General features: G+C 40.6%; 1 long non-coding RNA gene across 1 annotated transcript in view; it reads left to right on the top strand.

The window, feature by feature from the left end:
* The first annotated feature begins 1,042 nt into the window (after positions 1-1,042).
* Positions 1,043-23,540, top strand: part of LOC144587864 (uncharacterized) — a 42,287-nt gene continuing 19,789 nt past the window's right edge. The window contains exons 1-2 of the long non-coding RNA XR_013543052.1: positions 1,043-1,114; positions 1,791-23,540. The exon at positions 1,791-23,540 is cut by the window's right edge and continues 19,789 nt beyond it. This is a non-coding gene — a long non-coding RNA (uncharacterized LOC144587864). The remainder of the gene's footprint in view (positions 1,115-1,790) is intronic.

Raw genomic sequence — 23,540 nt, 5'->3', positions numbered from 1 at the left:
GAGATGCATTTTTCATAAAAGGCAAGACAAATTAAAGCTTTAGTGAGAGAAGCATCCAGGAAATTAATAAATGAAAAGGACAAGAGAAGTATCACTAAGAGTGGGAATGAACAGGTTCATTTGTTTCTTGACTTATGTCTTTGGAAGAATATCTAAAACAAGTGGAAATAAGGAAAACACAATCCTCTTATAGTTGCTGTTTTTTCCTCTTTAAACATTGCTCTCCATTTGCTTGCAAACCTTTCCTCCAGACTTAGATTTTCATTGTAGAAAACTAGTTAAAATGCCTGTCAGATGATCTGCACGGTCCAACAGAAAATAAACAAGTGCCATGGTTAATAAAATGAAATGTTGCTTTGCTAATATAAATTGTGTCCAGCAGCAAAAGAAAGCAAATAGCGTCTGTTTATCAGTGCCTGGAATGTAACCAAATGTTGTTCTTTCAGCTGGAACATTTATCCCCCTGAAAGAATCATTCAGAAGAGGTCCCTAAACATGCATAGGTTAGATTTTTTTATTGACCTTTCTCTTATTTATCATTACCCATGGGTTATAAATTGTACTTTAGTGGCATATTTGTGGGCTTATGTGTTTGTGTGGGGGGGTTTCAGTGTATGTATATCAACAAAACACACACACACACACACATTAATATTAAAAATGGAGAAAATTAGAAATATGTTGACTGTGAATGTAAATATTTTTTTATTTTTAAAGAAGTGATAATTAATAGTGAATGCACTATACACAATAAATTATGGTAGGATCAAATGTGAATGTCTAGCTGCGTGGTTGTTGGACTGAACTGAAAATTATGCATACTGAGAATTTAATAGCTGCTGACATTTGAACAGGATCACACTAATGAATCACCAGATAATTGTGGCTGTGATTACCAGTTGTGATCATGATTAATAAGAACTATTGATTAATCTCCCAATAACTCTGGCATAGTTTATGGTTAGAAGAATAAGCCACATTTCATGGGATGCAGGAAGCATGATTAACAAAAGCAATAATAAAAACACTTCACTCTCATTACAGAGCTGTCCTTGGGGGACAAGATTTGTGGAGGTGGAAAACATGGATAGATTTGCTTGAGGTGGAAGCCAAGGTAAAACAACATTACACCAAATATTGCCTTAATAAAAGAGACTTATTGGGAAGGTTAGGTGCATTTTTTATAATGATGAATCACCCCAGAGTTTACATTCATTACACACGCATACACATCTCCCTAACTCATCAAATCAACTTTCATTATAATAGTGCTTCACTTTCAGGCTGGCCCTGACTGGTGCTGCCTTCTTACTTCTTCACAGAGAACAGTAATAAATGTGAAAGTTCAGCATGACAAGGTGTTCACTATAAGTCCCTTCAGCATATTTGGAAGAGCAGCATTCACAGAAGACTGTGGTTGCTTCATTTTACTGTAGCCGCTGTTGAGCTAAGGCTTTGGCAGCACAACTCTCTTTTGCCTTCCCCCCCCCCCCCCACACACAGATAACATGAGACCTTAAGGTCTCATGAGAGCAGTTGGGCGGGCGGGAGGAATGCCAGGTTATTTAAGGGGTCTTCCCCCTCTATCTGCCCTCATCCTTTTTTGGCAACAGTGAAGGAGAGAGCTCTGCGGTGCGGTAGGAAATTTGACGGCATCACGAGGCATTTAGCATTCAGTATCTAGGAGGAGGGGAGGGCTGCATCAACTCCCTCCCAGGGTTCCTTCATCTTACTTTATCTATTGTTTTACCTAAATTAAGTTTGTTTGAATTATGTTTTTTTAATATTAGGTTGTAACCGGAAGACAAGAAGGGGGCGTTAGAGGCGGTGCAGCCTACGCCTATTGCGCTCAGGCATGAGCGAGAGAGAGTCGAAGAAGAAGAAGAAGAAGAAGAAGAAGAAGAAGAAGAAGAAGAAGAAGAACAACAACAACAACAACAACAACAACAACAACAACAACAACAACAACAACAACAACAACAACAACAACATAAAGTGAGGCAGAGGTGCTGCCTGATTCGTAGGGGATCCCTAGACTGGCCTCGGGAGGCGCGGAGGTGCAGCTCAGGCGTTTGGGGGCAGCTGTTAGGTGCAAGCGGCTTTGCTCAGCTCCTAGGCCATGAGTGTTTAGTTGAAATTCTTCACCCACCCACCCCGGTTTCTTCCTCAACTGGTGGACTTGTGTTCTAGCCCCTGGAGGGTTGTTTGGTACTGAAGCCAGTACCTTACTGGTTTTGTGAAGAACAGACCTGCATTGTATTAAATAAATAAATAAATAAATAAATAAATAAATAAATAAATAAATAAATAAATAAATAAATAAATAAATAAATAAATAAATAAATAAATAAATAAATAAATAAATATTTGGGAGGGCAAATGGCTGCACACATGAAAATTGGTTTTCCAGCTCCCACTCATATTGCTGAGAACACTTGCTACCACCTAGACACATGTACAATGAGAAAATGTAGAGGGAAAAAATAGTTTTTTTAAACAATAAAAGGTACCTCCCCTTATTGGGAGAAAGGCAGTGTATAAATAAAACAAATAAAGAATAAATATTGAGCAGACACAGGAAGCATTGCTTTTTTGGTGAGACTATACAACAAGTTAAAAGAAAAGCCAGGAACCATATTTGGGTTATGTGTTCTCTATTGCAGAAAACAGCTCTGAATGGTAACTTCCAAGTAAGAAAAGCCAAATAACTTCACAACTGTCACGTGACTAGAGGGGATTGATGCAGCTAGCCTGAAAATATCCCCAGAAACCACATTTTGGTGTCTATTCTGGGCTAAAAATCCATGTTCCAGAAAAAAGTCTTCTGAGTGTAAAAAATCAATCTTATTTACCACTCTCAGGGCTCATTAGGAGTGACTGAACAAGCCACTCAGAACAAGACAGAATGGAACCATATTCTATTAAAACTATTGTCCAAAGTTCCATATTCAGGAAAACAGTCCTGAATAGCAACTTTCAGATAGGGCAAACCTACCAAATAAAATGTAATTAGCCACAAACTGTCTACTGAAACCACATTCCTTCTTTTTCCAAGCCAGAAATCTGTTTTCTGCAGTGCATCTCAGAACAGTAACTTCTGAATGGGCCAAATGAATCATATTGAGTGTACCTTCCTCTGATCAGTCAAAATGCAGATCCCTAGTCTGATTATAGAATAATAAAATTGTTGAATAGTGAAGTCTGAAGGGGCCTACAAGGCCATCAAGTCCAACCCCCTGCTCAATGCAGAAATACAAATCAAAGGATATCTGCCAGGTGGTTGTCTAAGTTTCTCTTGAATGCCTCCAGTGTTGGAGCACTCACCACTGTCTTACTGCTCTAACAGTTAGGTAGTTTTTCCTGATATTCAGTTGAAATCTGGCTTCCTGTAACTTGAGCCCATTTTTTCATGCCCTACACTCTTGGAAGATCAAGAACAGATCCTGCCTCTTCTCTTTATGGCAGCGTGTGAAGGGAAAGACCAGAAGCTCCAGGGCGTTCTGGTAGAGCCGACTCTCTTAAAAACATCAAAGTTGACCCAAACTAGCCCTCCTTCCATCCCTGGTCGTAAGAAAGATCAAGGGACCGATGCTTGTGAATCAGAAGAAGACAGACAGGGAGGAAAGGTGTCCTGTGCTGTGGATACAAGTGACCTGGAAGAAGCCCTCAAAGGGTTAATGACAACCAGCCCTTGTAAGGAAGATTTGGAGGAAGAAGAGGGGTGGAGTTAGAGGGGAAAGAAGGGGGGGTTAGGAGATATAACAGGGGAGAGGGATAATATCCCAGGGGGATGGGAGATGGTTTGGATAGAGGATCCGTGGACTGGACACTGGGAGCAGGTGCGAGTGCCGAAGGAGGAGGTGAAAAGGAGACGTAAGAGGGGTTTCATCCAAATACCCTCTTATTGGGGGGAGACTGAGGCGAAGGCCTGGTGCAAGAAGCTTCATGAGGCGAAAGAGGCCAGTGAGAGGGAGAGGGAAGCCTGCCAAGCATGGCATATAGAGCAGCTGAGGCAGATGGCCTGTTACCTGGTCCCTGGAGTGCCTCACCACGAGAAGGAGACCCATCCTGGGGCTCGATGGGAGATGAAGAAACCCTCCCGCTATTAAGTCCACATGATCCAGTCAGAGAGGACAATCCGTTGGGGCAGGTCCCTGTTGGACCTTGGAATGTTACGCCCGTTAAGACATTTGATGAAAGTGCAAGGGTACCCTTGCCTGAACTGTTGTCGGAGCAAGAGACAAAAAGCAAAACAAAAGTTAATGTTGAAGTTCCTTTTATTGAGTTGAATAAAAACAAGTTGTTGGCAGAAAACCCTATTTCGACTCCTTTTCGGGAAGAGCGGAAAGTCCCTGTATCCGAACCCTCACACAGCATTTCAAGTATTTAAAAAGTGCTATCATATCACCCCTCTGTCTTTTTTTCTCAAGGTGAAACATGTCCAGTTCTTTCATTCTTTCCTCACAGGGCTTAGTTTCCAGCCTCCTGATCATCCTTGTAACCCTACTCAAAACTTGTTCCTATTTGTCAGGATCCTTCTTGAAATGTGGTGTCCAGAACTGGACACAGTACTCAAGGTGAGTACTCAAGGTGAGGCGTAACCACTTCTGAATAGAGGGGAACTAGAACCTCATGGGATTTGGAAACTATACTTCTGTTAATACAGCCTAAAATACCATTAGACTTTTTTGTAGCCACATCCTTCTTCCTCATAGTTTGCTGAGCCAGGTATCCCCCATCTTATAACGGTGCATTTGGTTTTTTCCAAGGTGCAGTACTTTGCACTTATCCCTACTGAATTTCATTCTGTTGCTTTCAACTGAGTGCTCCATCCTATCAAGGTCATTTTAAATTTTGTTTCTGTCTTCTAGGGTATTAGCTATTCCGCCCAATTTTGTATCATATGCAAATTTGAGAAACATTCCCTGCACTCCCTCATTCAAGTCATTAATAAAAATGCTGAAGAGCACCAGGCCCAGGACTGAGCCTTGAGGTACCCTACAGTGGACCCTCGACGACGGCTCGACTTACAGACTTTTCGAATTACAGACTTCTCTGGCCGCAAAATTTAGGTTCGACTTGCAGCCTGAGAATCGACCTACAGACCAGAAAAAATCAAAATGGAACAAAAATGGGACAAAAACGGCCAGTTACGGGATTAGTCGGTTTTCAATGCATTGTAGATCACTGGAGACTCGACCTACAGACTTTTCGACCTGCAGCCACCGTTCCAATACAGATTAATTCCGAAGTAGAGGGTCCACTGTACTTGTTACCTCCTCCCAGTTAGAGAATGACCCATTAATAAGCACCATCTGAGTATGATTCTGTAGCCAATTGCATATCCACCTGACACTTGATCTATCCAGCCTACACCTAGTTAGCTTGCTAATCAGGATATCATAGGGCACTTTGTCAAAAGCTTTGCTAATGTCAAGATACACTATGTCTAGAGCATTCCCTCTGTCTATCAGGGAGGTTACCTAATCAAAAAATGAGATCAAAATAGTTTGGCAGGATATGTTCTTGACAAATTCATGTTGGTTTCTAGTTATTACTGCATTGTTTTCTAGGTGCTTACACAATGACCACTTTACAATCTGTTCCAGAATTTTGCCTGGGATTGATGTCAGACTGACTGGTTTGTAGTTCCCAGGTTCCTTTTTTTCGCCCTTTTTGAAGATAGGAACAACATTAACTCTTCTCCAGTACTATGACACCTAACCCATTTCCCATGATTTCAAGAAAATAATAGACAGCGGTTCTGAGAGTTCTTTGGCTAGTACTCTCAGATGCCTTTCCTCTGGCCTTGGAGATTTGAACTCATTCAAGGTTGTAAGGTATTAATTGAGTGTTTATCTACCTCCAGCTGCAATCTTGACCCCTCCACTTGCACTTCATATTTATCTGGAGGTTCATAGTCTGCCCCATGGGAAAAGACTGAGCTAAAATAGGAATTGAGCAACTCTGCCTTTTCTTTGTCATCAGCTATCATTTTTCCATTTCCATTCAGTATCTTTGCCACTGCCACTTTTCTTTTGCTTCACATATACCTGAAGAATGCTTTTTTATTGTTGTTAGTGTCTCAAACTAATCTCAGCTCATTCTCAGCATTTTCCCTCTAAATGTGATCCCTGAATTTCCTTGCTACTTGTCTGTACTCATTCTTTGTGGCCTGGCCTTCTTTCCATTTCCTGTACTTTTTTCTTTCATTCAAAAAAAGGCATGATGATTAGACAGGATCTGTGGAGAAGGAAGGGGAGCAGAGAGGAGGCAAGGCTGCATAAGTGATATTTTCTAGACCTTATTCCATAAGGTCCACAAGAAGTTCACTTTTTGTTGCACCGGTTGTACTGCGTAACTGTCAGCTTGAGCCCTCAAAGAATCCAAGGTAGGATCCTTCATCTGTTTTAGTTTGAACTCCACTGATCCCATTGATATAGGTAAATCCTCTAGTTCAGTTTTTGACTTGGCTGCACTATCCGGTTCGTCCACAAGGGGTTGCTGCTGCGCTAAGTGTCCGTCTGAGTACTCCTCAGAGTTATCTTCAGGTGGAACTTGCTGCGTTGCTTTGCTTTGCGAACGTGTTACTGCTTGTACTGATGCAGATTCTACAGTGTGTTGGTGGTTCAAAACTGCCAGATCATTTCCTAACAAAAAATCAGGTTTGCCTTCATGTACTAATAGGTATTTGGCACCTTTCCAATTTTTGTAGCTTAGTTGCACATAGACAAGTGGTATGAATCGCTCAATTATTTCTCCAGACCCATAGGTTCTCACAGGACATCACAGGTTATTCAAAATCAGTGCTGGATCCACAAACCGTTTATTAATTGAAGAAATGTCCGCTGCTGTATCGCGAGAGGCATTTATATTCAAATCTCCTGAAGAAAAATGTAGAGTCACGGGTTCTGAAAAACTTTGCAATGACCAGTAAAACTGCTCCTCCGGTAGAATACAGCTCGGGTCTATCACAGAAAATTTCTCCCCTGAGGGTGTCTGTTGATTTACCGTTGTTGAAATTTGGGCTACCCGTAAACCCATTATCCTTGGCACAATTCTTGGTACAATTGTCTGCATTCCACTGGCTTCAGAAGAAGTATTATTTAAGTTGACTCCTTCTTGTCTCGGAGTTGGCAAAATACTTGGTTGGTAAACTACCTGCTGTTCTTCTGGTATCCCTTGTTTTTCTAGTGGCGTAGCACTAAGGTAATTCACTTTTGGGGTCATTGGTTTGAATTTCCGTGGTGCAGGTATGGGTGTCTTTCCAACTGGCTTTTTGTCTTGGCTAGCTGGTATCCACAGTCTCGGACAATCTTTTCTCAAATGGGCTCCTCCACATGAGAAACAAGCCAGGGGTGACCTAGTCTGGCTAGGGGCTATGCTTCTTCGCTCCCCAGCTAAGGACTATCTTGGTTCCTGAACCACTGACTTCTTAGCTTCATATTGGCTCTGCCTCCTAGGCACTTCAGGAATAGGTTTAACTCTGGTGGTAGTTTCGCTCCTCTTAAAGGAAATTATTTCATCAGTTTTGAGAGCCAATGTTTGTAGATCCGTACAATTTTTCTCCAATAAACTACTTTTCATCTCTGGGGGTACCAAATTTAGAAAATGTTCCATATACACCAGCATTCTCAAGTCCTTGAATGTGTTGACCTTGGCAGCTTCTAACCACCAGTCGCCTAACAACTCTATCTGATCTGCCAGAGCAGATTAGCTCATTTGAGGGGTCTTCCTTAATTTTCGAAATTGTTGTCGTAGCAGTTCCGGGGTAAAACCTCTTCTTTGGTAAACCAAGAGTTTAAACTGTTCCCAAGTTAAGTCTTGACTGGAAATTCGGGCCAAAAGAGTGGCTAATTCTCCAGCGACTTGAGATCGTAGAACTTTTAAATAATAACATTTTGGCACATTCAGATCTCCACACGAAAGCTCAAAAAGTGATAAAAATGAAAATAAATCATCTCCTTCCTGGTAATAAGGCAAGTTTCTTCTATCAATATTACCTACAGAGTCTCTGGTCTGCTCCTTCTCAGCAATTTCCCTCTGTAAAAGGTTCAGTTTCATCTCATGGTATTTTCTTGCTTGGAGCTCACTAACTGTATGTGCGTTCACCCATTGTTTCTGGCAACCTAATAAATCAGCCATCATTTCTGCTAACTTATTCTCCAGAGTTGACCTGTCTGCAGCACTGCCACTGATGTCAGCCTCGGCCGTTCTCATCTGTGCCTGTATTCCTTCACCAGGAATTTCTTTGGTAGGCAGGTCCGTTTGAACTGCCTCGCCTACGTCCTCTTCATCCTCTGAATCAACTACTTCCCGTAATTTGGACCATGTGGCATCTGGATCATTCGCCAAAATCCTCTGGACAGTGTTTTCTTTTTGGTGAGGCAATAATTTGCCAGTTTGTAATCCACTAGGTAATTGGAACGGAGCATTTCTAGTTTCTTTAGGCAACTGTCCTTTTACTCTTTCAGACACAAATCAGGCATCTGGGCATTTCAAGAGCCCTCTGCCTCTGACTGACTTCGTCATAGTACTTTGCTCCATTGCTTCCAAAATTTCTTTATCCACAGATAATTCAGGCAGTGAAGAACGCCTCCTAAAAGCCATATTTTTCTCTGCTCTCTCCCTGTAGCCTTAGCCAAAGCACTCAACTCAGGGAGAAGCTGTAAAACAATAAAGCTGACAGATACTATCAGTTCCCTCAGGAATCTGTCCTTTTGATTCTGGCTTAGGGCTGGAAAAAATTTTTAACCTATATTTAATTTCTTTTTCTATCCTGGTTGGCTTCTTATAGACTCCTGCTACTTAAAGCAACCAAAAAAACAAACAAACCAATCTTGCCAGTCTAGCACCTTGATGACTCGAGCTGGCACTTTATCACAGCAAAAATTCCTGTTCCTACTGAACACTTAAACCACTGGCAGAATCTCTCCTTGCATCAATCAGCCTAAACCTTCTGCATAGGATTTTTCTCCAGTCAAAACACTTACCAACTTTCCCTGCTTCGGCCTGAATCTTACGCCAGGGAAGTTTCTTTAGTCATAAATTAATTAGCAGGTCTGTTCTCATGTTTGCTTCCATAAAACAATTAACAGCGCTATCAAGCCCTTAAGCAAAGCGCGTGTTTCAGATTCCAGCTTCCAGCCTGTTGTAAGCACTGCGCGTGATTAATATCCCACCGCTGCCACCATGTCATAAAAGCGAGCTTCCTAAGAATCTGCTTTTACACGGCCCAGAGAGGGATCCGGAATGATCAGTTCCTAATCAGGTAAAACTGGGTCCTTTAATTTTACCCTAGGCAACTGTTTCACCCCTTCTCCCAAGTCTGAAACGATTTTAAACAAACAACATCTAGGAGTTCTATTAGATTTAATCTTCCTCCTCTCTTATATGTAGGACCCTAAATTGGTAGCATTTAATAAACATGGCCTGATTAAAGAAATCAATTTAAAGTAGCTAAGGAACTATAGTAGCAAATGGTCTATGCAAGAAGCCAATTTTCAGACAGTTAGACATTTTATATTTTATTAGAAAAATAGAAATTAGTAAAGGAATTTAAATAAGCACACAAGATATCTTTTCATAATCAATTATTTCCAAAAAAAAAACCCAGCCATCACCACAAGGCATTTTCCTCTATAAAAACCAAAATAATAAAATAGCTAACTACATTTTAGAACAGAGATCTGTTTTACTGTCAGTTCCAAAAATAAAGTTCATTCGGAGCTTTTCCTCTGGCATTCATTCCGCTGTGCAGGAATTCTCTCACTGTGTTCGGGCAGACGTCCAGGCTGTCTCTCCATCCATCTTCTAGGCTGTCTTCTCCTTCCATCTTCTCAGCTGTCTTCTCTCTTCCCATCTCTCTTAAATCAAGAAGTTATGTCCTTGTTACGTCTGAGCTGAGATTGTTGCCTGGCGACTAGATAAAGGTCACCTTGTTCTTCATAACTTTTTTTTCTACTGAAAAAGAAACTGACCTTGGCCATTCTTAATCTCTCTAACTCGCACCTGGTCACAAACGGATTTCTAACTTAACTTTGCTCCTATAAAAATAAATCTCTATTCAACTTTCATAATCAAATTCATGACAGGAGATAATGGCAGAATGAGTAAGGTGAATAAGGTGAGTGGTGAATGACTCTGTACAGCAACACAGGATTCCAATATATGTAAAAGAGACAGCATAAGATCTGCTGAAAAAGCTCTTATTGAATGCCACCATACTGTATAATTACTGTTGAGTCTCCAATAGCCATTCTTATAAAGATGCTGGACATATGGTGGTCTTTCAACGATATACATGTTTTACAGTGGTTCCATTTCTTCCTGTTGGAAACTATGCCTATTGGTCTGTAGGATTGCTCATGACTCTATCATGCCCTCCATGCTATTTAATACCAACCTTTCACTGTTCGGACTGTTCTTCAAGATTTGGGGTGTTTTGTTCTGATTGTATACTCATGGCACTCAACTCTATTTTTTCCTTTCCATCTATAAGTTATTTTAGTTCCAACCCATAAATCTGTGACTGATGTCAGAAATTGGTTGGGTTAGAATGAAAAAAAAATACTCTGGACAAGGCAGAGGTGCTTCTGGTCAGACAAAAGGCAGATCAGGGAGTTGGAATTCAAGCAGTGCTGGAGAGATTACACTTCCCCTGAAAACACGGTGGGTAGTTTGAGTGTACTTCTGGATTCCTCACAGAGCCTGGATGCCCAGGTTTTGGCAGTCTCGAAAAGTGCATTTGCACAACTAAGCTTAGTGTGCCAGCTGTTCCCATCTCAGCAGATATATAATCTGGCACATTGAAGCATGCCCCAATTACCATCGTCCCTGGAATACCTTAACACACTCTGTAAGGGTCTGTCTTCGAAGAGTGCTTGGAAACGTCAGCTCAGCCAAAATTCTGCAGCCAGGCAGCTGACTCTAGTCCTTTTTATAACAGTGTCACTGGATTCTGGGCACAAACTAAAGAACTGGTTATGACCTAAAAAGCCCCATATGATTTGATTGCCAGACTTTTGGACAGACCATATTCTCCCATCCAAGCCTACCTCGACTGTGACATCTCAGTCTTTTTCCATATGTAAATATATACACACCCCTCAAGTGTTCATCATGGTTTTACAGGCTGTTTTCCAGCTTGGTCATGCTTCTCTGGAAATGTTCTAGCTTGTTGATATTTTTAGACTATAGAACCCAGTATTGGAAAGGTAGATTCTGAGCAAAGCAGAATAAAGGGAGCTGTTTCTTCTCTTTTTCTAGAAATAATAATTCTGTTGATGCAACCTAGAATTACATCTGAAGAAGTAGAATGCAGTGCATGAAACCTTTTGCCAAATAAAAATTGTTAATATTTAACATGTCACAATTATTTCAGCTGGTTTCAGCAAAACAGATTACAGACTAACATTCTTATTCTCATGATTAGCTCATGGTGATGAACTACAGCTTTCTTGCATATGTTTCTCCATGCGCACTCTGTTCAGCAACAAAGGTCCTCCCACATGGTACCCACCAACTGGGAATGGCACGTTGGTAAAAGACACGTGGTCTTTTTTTGTTGCCATGTTAATATTCTAGTATCCCTCCACAGGGAAGCCTGCCTAGGGACTCATAATTGTGTGTGCTTCATTGCCTGGTAAATATTCTGGGATGCCTCTGAAAGGAACTGTCTGCACTTGTTTTTTAAAAAAACTTTTACACTTATATCTATTGTTCCCTTTTTCTCTGCTGAACAATATTAATGCATTTTTTCTTTTTATTGTTGCTAGTTACTGGCATTTTGATGATTTTTAATGGAAACACAGAACTGTTTATGAAATTTGCTCAGGCTTTGAAGACAATATGATGCAGAATAACCTGATCAACTGCTTTCTTAACACATCACTTACCCCAGTTGGCTGCCTGTAATATTTGTGTTTCTTTTTTCAGTCAAATCAGCCATACCCATAGTGCTTTGAGAAGTTTTCTTTGTATGGTGCACCATGTACAGTATTTCAGAGATGACTTGGTAAGTTGAGCAGACATTCTGCCTTATGTACTGGAGCAGAGGAGGGGGACTAACAATATTTTAATTTTTGATACAATATCACCTGCTGAAGAAATGGAAAGGAGAACTCTAGCCATTCCAGAAGTTTTCTCCTTTAGTTGATTTAATGATAACCAGTTGTAAATGGTGTAGAAAGAACAAGTGCACTGAAATCACCTCTTGTGTTGTTGGAAAAGAGAGTTTGTGATGACCAGCTTGTTCCCTTCACTAACTCTTACCAAATCAATGGGCAAGAACCAGGAAAATGGCAGCTTGTGATGCTTCGTGGTTTATTACTATTCATGAACCATGTGCCACAAACTTTCTGACAAAATGAACAGTTTCGTAGTTCATACAATTTGATAATTGTGGTAGAATGGCCCCTGCACAAGTCAAAGATGCCAAACTTGCAGTGAATCTCCAGTTCACTTTCCTCCCCACCCCCTACAAGTTTGGCAAAGATAAGATTTGAGAAATCCAAGTTACCCACCCACCCCCAAAATCAGGACCTCCCCCAGGAAAGTGCTCTTTAAAAGACAGCACACTTGGGCAAAATTAAATGTGAGGGAACTTGAGACCAGGTGTTGCTCATCATGAGATGCACTGGAGAAGAAACAAAAAGGGGACAGAGATGGGAAGAGGACTAGCTAGCTAGCTGTCTTCTTGTGCCAGCTGCAGCAAAAGTGAAACCACCAGCTGAGCTGCCCAGGGTGTGGTTTCTCTGAGATGCTCCCAGAGAGTATACTTCGACTCCATGGTTGGCTGCTTGATCTGGCAATAAATGTTACACAGTTTTCTCTAGGTCCACCCTAGTGTTGATTGAGTGGTGCCAGGCTATCTGGCCGGGGACCATGTGCCAAAAATGAAGCATACAATCACCAATACTGATAACAGTTCAGTGTTTCCTTTTGTTCTGGGCAGGCATATTTTCCTGAAATGTGTGTGATCATTTATTTTGTGTTCATCTCTACTCCTGATGAATAATAAGCATGGCATGTGCTTCCTATGGTGTTAGTCCTATGGTGTTATGTTGTCCCCGTATGAGAGACTTCAGCTTGCCTCATAAAAAGTGGTGGGAACCACTCAACAAACTGTGCAAGAAAAAAAGTGATGAAACTCTGGGCTGTCGTCTAATCCTATCAATAATCCTGTAAACTAGATTGTTCATGGTAACCTGTGTGTATTCACCCCATCATGGACTTTATCATTTAAACGATCCAAATGAAACATAACAAAGACAAACTCTCTATTTCCCTGGAATCTTAGTCTTCTGCTTCCTTCCTTCCCTCTTACCTAATCTATCGCTTTCAGTTAATCCACTCATCAGTCAGTTGGGAGATTTGTTTTTACTCTAATTATAGGAAATAGCCATGCTGGCTGCTGTTAATAATTGCACTATGTATATTCTGTATAAAGTGTTTCCTTAACCTAGTAAAACAGAGCTATCAATTGATCCACTGGTGAACTGTCCCCGTCACATCTTTAAGTTTCCCTGAAATAGAAACCTGGTAGTGCTCAGTTCTTGAATGAGACCAATACAAAGCCCCCCCCCCAAAAAAAAGAAGAAGAAGAAGAAGAAGAAGGGGGGAGCCAAAACCCTGTTGCTGAGTTACGACTGAGGAAGACAGCCCAACTTGCAGCAATTTTTCCTACTAATTAACCGGTGCCTTCTTGGATTTTCATGCATATGAATTGTGTGGCATGCACACAAAAAACCAAGCTGGGACCTGATAATTGCCAGTAAGAAGCCATTGCAGGTTAGGCTATGCATCATCTGCAGGAATATCTGCACAACTGGATCTTGGCTGATAAATATCTGCATTGGCCACACAACCTCTCTGTAAAATACAGTATTTAGCTCAGTTGTGAAAGAGTCAAGATCCATCTGCAAATGCTCATAAAGACATATCTTGAAAATTCACACCTAACAGTTCACCAAATCCAGTTTATATTGTATAGAAAGAATCAAAAGAAGTCTAAAGGCGACTTTCCTCCAGGGTCATCCGAACTGCCACTCTGGTGGGACTTAATTAAGTTTTAGGGTTTTTTCTTCTTTTAAAGGCTCACAGCACAAAAAGTTACCTTCTTTCTTCTTGTTAGAAGCACCACTTTATATGTAATTAATAATTATATCAGATAACTTCCATCTAATTGTGGGTAACATTGAGCACACTGGGAGCAGGTAACATTCACTCTTCCATAATGCATATTGAGACACATAGAGTACACTGACATATGTATGAAGTTACCTGCTGTTCTCCACACTCACACAGGAATGTGGTTCATCAGTGAGCAGGTTCATTGGATCTCACTGCTGCCATTTTCAGTCTCTTTGGGATTTCTTAAACCAAACATAGTATTTCTATGTTGAGACCTAGAGACATGGGAGAGAGAGAGAGGATGCGGACTTTAGCCACTTCACCTGCCGCTTTTCCTTTGAGCATCAGACCTTTAAAATATTTATGGCCATTTTTCTTGCTGTCTTAACAGTACACTAACAACATGTCAGAAATTGAACCAATCCAGTATATTCTGGAAGAAGGAACAAGATGCCTTTCCTCACCTCCCATTTTAAGTACAGAAGCATATCAGACTGGTGATTAATTCTTATATCAATACTGCCAAACAGATACTGTAATTTCCTTCCCTTCCCCTGAGTGCAGCCAGGTAGATGAGAGGCTGTAGAACAGTCAACATGGTGGCCCACAAAACTTTCTCCTCCAACAGACAGGCATGGCCAGGGAGCTCAGGAGGAATGGCAGGGGTGTTGTCAACACACACACACACACACACACACACACACACACAAAAATCTGCCACTTGAGACTTCGTGCCACATACCCCAAACCTGGCTCAGTATGACACAAACCAGCTCATTTCCAGAACTGTAAGAGACCAATGCAAAGGTCTTTTTTCTCCAATACATGTTACTCCAGGAAATTGTCTCACATGTCATAAACATCATAGTAGGCCATGGTGTTGCTTCCTGCAGACATTTCCATTTTGCATTTTTAGATGAGCAGTTTGGTTAATGATGTCACTCAGCAACGTGAAGTCATTTCATTTTTAATTAGCTCTGGAATTAAAGTGGGTTACATTTAGACCTTATTTAATTAAAAATGGATAAGCTATATTTCATAGGAAAAGTACATCTGATCCCTGCCCCCCCCTCTCTCTGCAACACCATGAATGTAATTAACAGGAAAGGTTCCAATAAATTCTTAAAAAGAAAGGGCAAGAATTTTCTTTTCCTTGAATTGTAATGGCAAGCTGTGCTTCAACTCCATCGGCTTTATAAGTGTATAGGCTGAAATGTTTATTATTCAGCTCAATATACCACACTGACATTTCTTATCATTTCTGCATAACGGGGGCCAGAGGGTCTGTAAATAGTATTTGGCTTCTGGCAGTGTTGCACAATGATAATGTCCTTTGATGTCTAGACTGTGCCCGACTGTCAGAGACCCTGAGGCTATCTCTGTGCTTCCAAAAGTTGATAAACCTTTTTTTCCCACAGCAGTTAAAATGAGAGGGGAAAAAACCCACCAAAACCCAAATATAAAGCAATAAAATGTGTTTAGTGTTGGAATTCATTTTGCTACTAGAAAGGCAGGAATGACTGGCTTCAAGGTTATAGGAGAATTCTTGAAAAGAAGGAGACCCCTGGAAATCAGCCTTGGGGATCTGCATACATCTGTCATATTGCCACATACAAAAATAATTCCTTCCCACAGTTCAATAGCCAGCAGTCAAACAGTGCAGCAGCACAAAGTACTGCAATGAAGTTTCTATCATGCCTAAATGATTTACAAGTGACACATTCTTGAAGTCAACTGTGGCCTTGGAGGAGCCTTGGACTCACCTCAATTCTCAGTTGCAACCAAGACTAAGAGGGTGGCTACATTAGTCATTTATCCCACAGTTTGCATTGGATATAGCATGGATGAAGTCAAATTTAAACACCAGTGACTAGACAATGTAAATCTAAGCCCAGAAAAGCTTGGTGTGGAATCATCTTTTTTTCAGTGGGGAATCATCTGTTTTTGTTCAGCCAGCAGGGATGGCATAATTTTGCTCCAATCAGGTGGCATCACTTTTCTCTGCTTTCATATAAAGCAGAGATCCAATGCAAAGGGACAGTTGTGAGGGTGTCAGCCAAGCACCTGTTGTCTCCAAACAGTGTTTCCTTTTCTTTTTAATGCTTTTCAAAGTTGCTACTGATCAGATAAGTGCTATTTCATTTTGGAAAAATTAAAAAGAAAATTAAAAGGAATGGGTGTTCCTGGTATAAATTGCCAATCTCAAAGATGGCTCTTTTCGGACTTTCTGTTTCTGCCCCTGATGATTCCTATAATATGAACATTTGTTTTTGTCAGGATTTCAGTGATTTCATCTGTGGGAATCAGCAGAGAATACAAAATGATTTTTTTTGGTATCATACTGGTTTTTCCCATTGTGTAGTTGGATCTGAAGACACAGAGGAGGTGGAGACACCTGGATGAGAACTTTCCATGGTGCAGCAGAAGTGCTAAATCTAATCCAAGAGTTAAGTGGAGAGCTCAGAATTAACTAGTTGCAAATAACTTGGAATTTAGGGATAGGGAATGGATCCCAGTATAATCGGCCTAGCATTTTCCTCTCTCCAGGATACCTTCATTTGACAGATGTCAGCTTTTGTATTGAATTTTTGCCTATTCTAAAAGGTTGAGACAGCCATCCTATGACATAGTTCATGGCAAGAGGAGCTTTAAGCTAAAATAAGCTGGTATTTTCGGTCCCGCCCATTTGCATTTGTGCCTTCCCACCACTGGAATACAGGCCCTGACAACATCTCTGAAACTGAACCAATTCATCAAACCAAAAGAGCTTATTCACTGTAATTGTAACCAGTTATTTTTTATAACAGTGTGGATATTGTTGTTTAGTCGTTAAGTCGTGTCTGACTCTTTGTGACCCCATGAAGCAGAGCACGCCAGGCCCTCCTGTCTTCCACTGCTTCCTGGAGTTGGGTCAAAGTCATGTTGGTAGTTTTGATGACACTGTCCAACCATCTCATCCTCTGTCATCCCCTTCTCCTCTTGCTTTCACACTTTCCCAACATCAGGGTCTTTTCCAGGCAGTCTTCTCTACTCATGAGATGGCCAAAGTATTGGAGCCTCAGCTTCAGGATCTGTCCTTCCAGTGAGCACTCAGGTTTGATTTCCTTCAAAATGGATATGTTTGTTCTCCTTGCAGTCCAGGGGACTCTTACAGTATGGATATACAACTATGTTAATTACAGTTGTAATTTTCATGAGATAACTTTGGCAGGTCACAGTAATGCTTAGCCATTTTTACATTTACAGAGATGTGGACTCTTTAAATTGCACTACAGTAATATCAAATTGTTCAATACTTGGCTCATGTTGTGCCTTGTGAGGCAGTTCCTTGCTCTGTCATGAGCATTGAGGCATCCGGAAAGTGGGCAGATGAACGGTGTGTTTTGTACCAAAGGCTTACAGCATTTGGTACAAACGTGTTCACATTTTAAAAATGTACCTTAAAGTAAATTATTTTAGTTGCTTTTGAGACATGGAAGGGTAAAGAGCTACTTTTAAATGTAACTATAATGGCAACTGCTTACTTTGTATACCTTGAAATGATAACAATAGCTATTTACTTTTTAGAAGGATTTTCCCAGGTTCTGGCCTACGAGTACCTATTCCACAATGAAGATCAAAGCCGTTAGAACAGCCATGACAGTTTCTGTCCACAGAATTGGAAGGGGATGGTTCTACTTTATCACTGCACCCTTTCATGCAACTCCTTAACCACTTCTTCTGAAGTCTGAAATCATCCAAAGTCTACTCCAGGTGCTGTGAAGACTGCAGGAGGGAGGAACAGAAAGATGTCTGAGCATGCTACCATGTTTGCCTTGATATTGAGGCCTGATCAAAAAGGTGTGCAAGAGATCATCCTGTAAATTAGGCATCTATTGGCAGGCAGTTTGTCCCAGCCATTGTGGAAATGGAAGCTGATAGTGCCTTCTTTTGTAAGCATAATTGCCACATGCCCAGAGGGGAAAATGTAGTTAAAAGTTGTAGTTAAAAGTTCCAACACTTGGAAAACTATGCACACCTCCCCTTTGCTAAAGGAACAGTTCCGGTTGCCAGTTGAAGAGTTGGCATCCTAAATGACAAACAAAGACATCCATCTCAGTCCTTAAAGGAATCTGGGTCTTCAAACACGAATGTCTGTAGCATTTCCTTAAAAATAGCACTGGTGTTGCCCCCCCCCCACACACACACCATGCACTCTTCCTCCCCAATGAACATTAAGTGTCATAAAAACAGGAACAAATCAATGTGGTGCCTTCACTTCTTGTCTTTGCATTCAGGGCAATGGCAAGTTTGAAGGTGTCTTTTGGGGCAGCTTCAATGCTTGTTTTCCACTCAGAGAAAAACTGTGAGATGAAAAGGGGCCTCTGAGATTTAATTATCTTTCTCTATTACCTCTTGCCAGGAAGAAGAAGAAAAAGTTAGTGTTTTGCAGAGTTCTTCTGACTAAGAGTTCTGTTCTGGATGCTTTCCCCCCCCCCTTTTTTTTTCCTTTTGGCAAACATCTATCATTTAAAATAAACATCTCTTCTCTATACTGCCTTATTTTCTATGAATAGATAATAATAATTGTGTGTCATCCAGTCAATTAAGGCTTATGGTGGCCTTTTTCAGGGTTCTCCAGGTAGAAAATATGCAGAAGTGGCATACCATTCCCTTCTTCTGGGGGTGCCCTGGGACTGTGCGGCTTGTCCAAGGCCACACAAGCTGGCTGTACCCCTGGGATGCACAATGGGGAACTGAACTTCCAACCTCTGGCTCTGGAGCCAGTTACCTAACTCACTGAGCTACCCACATATCGGTATGTATTTATTTAAAATGGAAGAATTACATTGCTATTAGAAGGAACTCCTACGTTCTTGGGTTGAATGTCTGTGGTTTCTCTCCCTTCATCCTGAACTCATGACCTAATTTTTGGAGACCCACATTCAGTCATTTAACCCTTTCATGTGTAGGTGATGCTGCCAGGAGCTTCACGGAAGCTGGACTGATCTTGTGTTGCCATTCTGTAAGTTGGAGATGTAAGATGGGTTTGTTAGTTGTTGGAAGTGAGTGGGTGCGACTCAGCTTATACTCAGGGAGATTTCTGTCATTGCATGGAGCAATGAAGACAGAGAGAACCTCCTCAGGTTTCTTAGACTGTCTTTTATTTGCTCTGACCTTCCTTCAGCTTTCTGTTGCTATTCTTAAGGTTGCTGATGTCACTTTGTTCTTTCTTATGCTCTCTTCTTGTTCTTCAAAAGGGAGACATTTTGCTTTTCCTGTTGACTCCAGTTTAATACCTCAGAACTGGAACTTCTGTCTTCTTTCATATTTCAAGTGTGTTCTGCAACAATGGTGGTGCAACAACTGTGGTGGTGCGGCAGGAGGAGGTCCCCTCCACACACACACATGAACTGAAAACTGTACTGTGAGCTAGTTCAATTTTCGGACTGGTTCATGGTGATTCATGTCTAACCACGGACCATCACGAACGACCAGTTTTTAGGTTAGTGCTTGTCACACACCCCTAGTCCCCCTGTTTCTTTCTCTACACATCCAGGTTCCCTTTCGGGCATGACATGTCCTTTTCAAACCCTTTTTGCTGCCACCAGAGGATCTGTTCCTCACTATATCACATATGACTAATAGATCAGTGTTGTCCCATAAAACAATATTTATTTATGTGTTTGTAAGTCAATCATATACAGAAAATCAAGGATGGTCTTTTATTATTCATTCAATAAACTTTGCTTTGGATACATTTATATTTGCTGATGTAGATTAATTTTAATCAAGGTATTTCTATTCTCTTTATTTCTTATCTCTTCTAATTCTTTCCAATCTTAACCACATAAACTATACAAGACTTGTCCTTTTCTTATCTTATTCCCTATCTCTCTATTACTCTTCTCTCTAACTGCCTAAACTGACTCCTCACTAGTTCTAACTCTTGGCTAACTGAAATCCTAACTCTAACTGCTTTTTAACTGTCCTCTATTCTCTTCTTATATTCCCTTGGTTCCACCCTCCTGCTCAACCATTGGTTGCTAAATCAGTGTTCCATTGTGATGGACAGGTGTGGTTTCTGGCCTGTCCATCACAGTGCCCATCTTCAGTATCCAGTGTGGTATACTAGATTGAAAGACAGACTATGACTCTGGACAACAGAGGGTTTGTTTGCTTGCTTTTCTCATGTGCCTGACTCACTACGGGAGAATACAGTCTATTTACATGGAACACCAAGCTCATCCTCCTAGCCTTTGTACCCCCTCCTACGGTTTGCTCTGGCTGGAGGGTATGGTCACTCTGATGCCTGAACATATTTTGTGGCCATGACAGTTTTTTGGAGGCTACCAGACATCAAATGCAGTCCACTGGCGTGCTAGGGCTTGTGAGCTGCATTTGTCTTGGTGGGTCAAAAAGCATACAGGTGTGATAAAACAGTTCAGGCTCATCAAAATCTGTTCACTGTGATATAATCCCATGCATGTGATGTGTACCAGTGGTCTATTGTAACAGGCAAACTACAAAATTAGATGGACTTGCCATCCCTTTGAAGCAGAGGATGTCTCAGCAGGTTTGGTTTGCTATGCCATTTCAGCTGTGTTTATCTTTATGACTGGGATGCTTGTAATCCAGAGCCACCTCAAGGGTAGAAGTGGTGTCAGACTGTTCAGCTCTGGTACAAAATTTATGGCGACATTTATTCTTTGAGGGAGGGAATCCATTACCACTTTACTCTGGGCCTTGACCTCTCTCTCTTCTTATTTTCTTTTAAGACAAAAAGGCTTTATCCACTATAATAATTTTCAGGATATAAAGCTCTTTGCTATTTAGCAGTCTCTGTGCTTAAAATCCATTTTGACAAAGTGGATAGCTAAATGCTCCATTTGCAGTTCAGATACCTTTATCTCAAGATCTCTTTCTCTTTCTGTGTGTGTCTTTTACTTTCCTCAAGATGACAATCCCTCAATTTGTGAAATGGGTTGTCTGTGCAATTTTTGTCTCTCACTGAAATGGACAAAGAAATATACCTGCTTTAGATATAAAGAAAGACATACTGTATAGTATAAGAACAAATAATTGAATGATGGAATAAATAAGGAAAAAACAGAAACTGTAACAACACAACCTTCACAGTCTTTTCCTCACTGACACCCTTCCATTTTTCTTAGTGTTTAAAACAGGGCAGAAACAGATTTTGAAGGTCCATATACTGAGGACAATAACTGAAGGAGTTATTCAAAGTTGCACAGAGCATCATTCACTTTCTCAGCATACTGTTAGACTGCCTTTTCTTGCCTCATGCTCCCCCAAAACTCCTATGCACATTATCTTGAGTTTCAGTGTGGAAGAAGTAGGCTATCAATGTATTCGTGGATTTATAAAGGCACAAAGGTCAGACATTTGAACCAGTGGTGCATGATCTCACTTTGGCTGATAACCCCATCACTGAATCATCTGTTCAGATCTAGAATCATTTGGTGCCTGTTATGCTGTGCTTTAAAGGCCTGTTTTGATGACACTGCTTTCCAAGAGCTAAAGGCTAATCCAAAAATGCATATTCATCATTTGATGACTGTAAAATCCAGGCATGACTGGCAGGGGTACTCCCATCAGCCCAACATCAAAGGATGGGCTTTCATGTTATCCCAAACAAAATGGCTTTCATCAGAGTAAATTCATATATTCTGTTTTATAACTAGAAGCGTAGGAAATTAAGTTGCATTATTTGCATATGTGAACTATTCTGACATATATACAATTAGAGGTGAATACATGACTGCATAACGTAAGTGAGCTATCAGATGTTTGCTACATGACATTTATGTGGCTACACATACTATCTTGAACATGCATGCACCCCAGATGAGGGCAGCCTACCTAATCAATATTCTTGCATAACTTTGCATATACAGCAGTTGCAATACATGAAGGCAGCCTAAGTGACAGAGAAGATGCAGGATTGAAGGACACTTTACAAGAGTATCCTTTTGATTTAAAATCTGAGCATTGTTGCTCAAGGGGGGAAAAAGCCCAGGAGAATACTGGAATATTATTTTATTAACTGACTTGCTTTGGAGTACAACAACACTTTGAAGTACACAGAGTAGTCAGTACATAAAATACTTGAAAGCATTACATTCCACAGTAACTGCCTAGCCCAAGCAAGTTAAACCTAATTTAAATAATTCTGGCTTTTGCATTGCATCATTTTAAAGCTGACATAATTAAGCACTCTTCAAAGGAAAATAGACTCTGATGCTTCCAATATTATTAAATATTTAAATAGCACATCAGTGCTGTAAATTTCCTGATGGATTTTTTTAAAAAACCTAAGCAGATCAAATGAAAACATCTCACCCTGTTGTAGTAAATGTATCCAGTTCCTTGAATTATTCACCACTGTATATCTATATGCATAAAATATAGATGCAGTGACTCTACAAAGCAGTGCTGGGATAAGTTTATGAAAGGATGTCTGGAATATGTCTTGGAAGATCCCAAACCTCATTTTAAGATAAAGTAAATCTGTCTCTATGTGCCTTTGGAAATTTTCCTGAAAGATAAATAGACTGAATTGAGATAAACACATAACTGTATTGCCTGAAAAGTGGTTTTTCATCTGAGAGTTTTCCCCTCATATACTAAGGAATTCTGCAATATTACATCAGGCAAAAATAAAACAAAAATATTTTTTTAAAAAATAAAAAAAAACATTGTGACATCTTAAAGACTAACTGCTACAATGTGGGCTTTCATGTACAAATCCACTTCAGACATTATGGTTTAGCTTGAATAAGTACCCATGGTAGGCAACAATACATTTATGTACTGCTGTAATCATCTGTGTTCCTGGTTATTTATGCTTGCAAATTACAGTCCCTGCATTGGTCTTTAAGAAGGGCTCAGTATGAGAACTCTTCTTTGAGGTTGATCTTCCTTACTTTTGGGGAGCAGGGGCATTGTTTTCATTGTTCAAGGATAAAGAAAAGAAGGGACATCAGAGGAGTGAAATTAGCAAAGCTCAAAGTCCATTCCTGTGGACATTTTCTAGATTAACAGAATCATAGTATCATCGAATAGTGAAGTTGGAAGTTGATGGCCCTATAAGTCAAGTCCAACCCCCTGCTCAATGTAGGAATACAAATCAAAGGATATCTCTCAGCTGGTTGTCTGTATTATTCTTGAATGCCTCCAGTGTTGGAGAACTCACTACCTCTCGAGGTAATTGGTTATTTGGTTCAATTGCTGTACTGCACTAACAGTTAGGAGGTTTTTCCTAATATTCAACCAAAATCTGGCTTCCTATAACCTGAGTCCATTGTGTCCTGCACTCTGGGTTAATTGAGAACAGATCCTGCCCCTTCTCTGCGTGACAGCCTTTAAAGTATGTAAAATGTACTATCATATCACTCCTCACTCTT

Source organism: Pogona vitticeps, chromosome 1 (assembly GCF_051106095.1).
Source record: "Pogona vitticeps strain Pit_001003342236 chromosome 1, PviZW2.1, whole genome shotgun sequence".
In the NCBI taxonomy this organism is placed as follows: Eukaryota; Metazoa; Chordata; class Lepidosauria; order Squamata; family Agamidae; genus Pogona; species Pogona vitticeps.
Note: the sequence above shows the minus strand (reverse complement) of the source record. Positions and strands in the feature narration are given on the sequence as shown.